The sequence below is a fragment of the Arachis ipaensis genome, chromosome B02 (assembly GCF_000816755.2).
Source record: "Arachis ipaensis cultivar K30076 chromosome B02, Araip1.1, whole genome shotgun sequence".
NCBI lineage: Eukaryota > Viridiplantae > Streptophyta > Magnoliopsida > Fabales > Fabaceae > Arachis > Arachis ipaensis.
Window position 1 is genome coordinate 76,879,799 of NC_029786.2, and position 4,921 is coordinate 76,884,719.

A 4,921-nucleotide genomic window follows, 5' to 3' on the forward strand; every position below is an offset into this window, starting at 1 on the left:
ACCAAAATTCCAAGTTTTAATATATATAATCATTTAGTAAAATGTTTTCACATTAATAATTATAATAAAAATAAAAATATGTTAAAAGAGAAAAGGTATACAAATAAGGATTTGTGAAGTTGATGCGGAAAATGGTGTCTACTGGCTACTGCGGTATTTTTTTTTTCTTTTTTCTTTTTGTTTTCTTTTTGTTTTTATTTATTTATGTATTTATTTTTTGGACTCGTGTCTACCGTTGTATAGTATGATTATTATCGGTTATGTATAACAGAAAAATAATAGTCCTGTCAATTTTTTCATTTTCAAACACAAAATAAAGAGAGCTTGCCAGCATCTACAGTCCAAAATTGATGACATTCACGAGAGAGGAATGTTGGCAGCACCAAAGTGTGAAGTCACAGTCGTTCTACTTCTACTTGATACAATCAAATATAAATAACCAAAAATGCAATCTTGAGTGGTATGAAAATTGAAACTACGAATATTTATTCACTTTATCAAGGCCAGCATACCATATGTTGCAAGCAAAATTGGGCTAAAAAATTTTATGGCATAAAACAGTGTCAAATTTCCAAAATTGGGTTTATTTGTATTTTATAAAGGAGTCATTCAGATAAAGTTGTCTAAAACGTTTTTTTTATATTTTTTAATAATTAAAATTTAACATATATAATCGATTAAATCGTATTATTTTTGTGTTTAAAATTTAATTTCTTAATTTTTCGGTTAAATTGATTTGTCTGGTCTAATTTTAATAAAAATAACACAGTTTAATCGATTATATGTGTTAAATTTTAATTATTAAAAAACATCTTTAAAAAAAGACGTTATTGACATTTTTATCTGAGTGGCTCCCTTTTACAAATTAGGGAACGAATTCAAAATTAACAAAATGTGAGATGAATTGTAATTATTTATTTTTTAAAAAAGCAATTTTCCAATAACCTTTCTAATTTTAATTTTTTTAAAAATAAATCGCCAGATCGATTTGAATTTTCTTTTAAAAGCAAAATTTTAAAAATAACTTTTGTAACATCTCAATTATTTTATTATATATATTATTCAATATAATTAATTAAATTTATAATATCTTTTCTCACTTCTTTATTCTCACTCTAAACTATTCGCCAAATTATTCACAAATTTTACTCATATATTGTTCAAAAAAGTATCCTCTTGGAGCTATACAAACTATGAAGATCAAGAATATGGAAATTTTTTTCTACAATAAAACTAACACGTGCTTAGAGATTTGCATAAGACTCATAAGTCTAGCCATGGAACAAGTCTTTCTTTGCTAACAAATTATGTCTATTTGGACTAAATCCCAAAAGTGGTCCCTGACATTGATGCCGTGTACTAAAATAGTCCTTGAGATTCCAATTACACTAATTACATCTGTTAGACAAAAAAAATTGCACCATATTAGTCCCTAACCTGTTTTTCATTAACTATACGCTGACGTGGCTTGATGACGTGGACCTTTGGTGACACGTGTCACCTCATAGTTTGGCCACGTGTAACGATATGATGTCGTGTTGGTCAACGATACGTGGCATGCTAACGTAGATGGTTACGCCACGTGTCACAATGCTATTTTGCCACGTGTCAGATTATGCCACGTGTTACAATATTATTTGTCCACGTGTAATTTACTAGCCATCATTATATTTACACCAAATTGGTCATTTACTTTACATTAAATGACTCATTTTAGTCTTTGAAATTTAATGTCGTGCATCAAATTAGTCCCTTAATCAGTTTTTTCTCCTTTTTTTTATAAATTTAAAATTTTTAATATCTTTGAATACACTAATTTTAATTTTATCTTTTCACAAGTTATTTAAATACAAGTGCTTTTATAAAATATTTTTAGAATTTTAATTTTAATTATACAAATTTTTTTCTACAATATTTTATTAAAAGAATTATATGAGATATTGATACTGATATAGTAAAGAGTGTAAATTAAGAGTATAATAATATTTCTTAATACAAACTGTTTAATATTAACACCTAATAAATATTTTAAGAATACTTGATAAGGCACTTGTTAACTAATATAAATTCATTATTTCCATCCGTATTAAGAATGTCCGATTCCCCATATAATTGACTTCTCACTAAATTAATAAGATAGATTTATCCTGTCGATTATAATAATTCATTTTATCTATACTTAGCTAAGCGGCCTTTTCATATATTATACTATTAATTAATATAAACACTTATTGTAACTATGGCTTGAACAATATATTAAAACAGATACAAATAAACACAAGAGGTAATAATAAAGTTTTTGATTTAGCTAATATGTGCTCTAATGATACAAGTTAAAATGGACCTAGCATCACTTGAAAGAATCATGGAAAATAATTCTAGATACTTGCTATAATTATATCAAATTTAATTATGACTCTAAATAAATAAAATAGATAACATTCAATATTATTTTTTTTTACATTCAATATTTATTGTAAATATAAAAAGTAAAATAATTAATAAAAAAATATGAACAGAAAATAAAACATATTAATTAAAATTCAATTTATTATCTAATTAATCTTGTATCCATACGATATAACTTTACGAAAATGTTATGAATTACAATCTTTTTTATTCTAAAAAAAACACTGTCAAGAAAGAATAACAAATTAAAAAATTAAACAAAATATTTTGGCTCTTAAATTTAGACTCATAAACTACGAAAGGAACAATATATATAACCTTTAGTAGCATAAAATTCATATAAAAATTAATTATTGATATTAATATTAATCACAATTAATTATTGATACTCTAATTTTTTTAAAATATATTTTACCTTTTTAAAATAGGAAAAATTATTAAAAAAGACCGTTAAGAAGATTTAATTATTAAAAAGGACCTTTAATATTAAAATTATTTAAAAAGACTAATTTTATAATATTTAAAAAAAAGATCAAATCTTTTTTGTAAATAGACAAATATATCCTTAGATTATTTTTTTATTTATTTTTTTTAAAATATTTTTTTAATTATCATTCATACTCAAATCCTTATTTTTCATCTATAATTCAGAGACATTTGTTGCTGCCAATCACAAAACGTAAGACCAGACTTAGCCATTGAATCAAATGCAATAATTGATGCTGATCTGATTGATCTCTGGAAGGTAAGTTGATTTTCCAATGCTACATTTGGTATACCCTTGAAAAAACATTGCTATTGAGTAATATGTTTCTTTCAAATTCGTTTTTAGATTTTAATGTCTCTATCCTCTATTATCCCTCAGGACTTGCTTGCTTTGAAGGAATCTATTAACAAATGGGCAAAGTCTCAATTTCCTCATCGACCATGGGACCTCATAACTACCAATGTAGCTGAATCATTTAATTCATGGATAAGAAAAGAGAGGACTCATAGTATTTGTGCTTTAATAACGGAGCATAAAGACAAACTTGCAAATCTGTTATATACTGCAAAGTTAGAGATGACTAAATGGAAGAATGAAGTTGGGCCAAAGATTGATAACATATTGATGAAGCATGTAGCTAGAAGTGAGTTTCTTAAAGCAGTGAGATATGGACAGAGGGGTAATAGAGGACAGAGACATTAAAATAGCAAGAAGTTATAGATTCCTTCAAAGCAAGCAAGTCCTAATAGAGGACAGAGACATTAAAATCTAAAAACGAATTTGAAAGAAACATATTACTCAATAGCAATGTTTTTGCAAGGGTATACCAAATGTAGCATTGAAAAATCAACTTACCTGCCAGAGATCAATCAGATCAGCACCAATTATTGCATTTGATTCAATGGCTAAGTCTTGAATAATTGAAGAAAGATAGTATACTCCCAGGTACTCTCAAGTCTTACGTTTTGTGATTGGCAGCAACAAATATCTCTAAATTATAGATGAAAAATAAGGATTTGAATATGAGTGATAATTAAAAAAAAAATGTTTAAAAAATAAATAAATAAATAAATAATCTAAGAATATATTTGTCTCTTTACAAAAAAGATTTGATCTTTTTTTAAAAACCAAATTACTTAAACAATATTGATTCTATTCTAGTCCTTAGTCACGTATAGAATAGAGTTATTCTCGTAACGACAACTAACTGAAATAACATCGTAAGTTTGAACATTTAGAATTCGTGCAAATTCAAACCATCCTCGTGTTAAATAAGTTTCATCATCCGCTATCCATGCAATGCGGCAAGGTATAGAATTGCCACACCGAAAAACCAAACTAATCCTTATTCCCCTCAATGGCATTGCATGCATGCAAAAGAAAGCCGGTAATTTATGAAAAAAATCACAATATGTTATAAAATTATTCTAATAACGAAAAGCTTAAATAAAAAAATTTAAATATATTACCAATCGTTGAAATTGCATATCCCAGTTTGTCACGAATTTAGCAAAATTGCACTTAAATTGAGGGAATTCAATCTCATTATTTGCTCCACTTCGAAAATTCTCGGACGTAAAAAGCATGGAGGGGATGGAACTTGAACTTGCCCCATAAAGTTTCGTGGAAATAATTTCGCAATAAAAAATCGAGCTCCTCCCAAGAAAGCTAACTTTAACCACATCTCATTAGGTTGGTCATAATAGGTGAGTAGATCCAACCATCCTTCGGTAAAGTAGAGATTATTGCCCCTTCTTTGAACGCTTACATCCATGTAGTTGGAACCCGAATCAGTGAAGACAACTCGATGAGGGATTTCATGGATGTGATGCATTGTAAACGATTGTGGCAAAAGACAATCGAACTGGAACATTAGACGATAAGAATAACTTAGAGCAATAACAATTAATAAACGAAGAATACATTCTTATTTTATGAAGTAGTAAAAAAAAATATAAAATTATGAGTTGACTCTCAAATTTAGATTCATGTACCACAAAAAACCACTATACATAGACTTTAGTA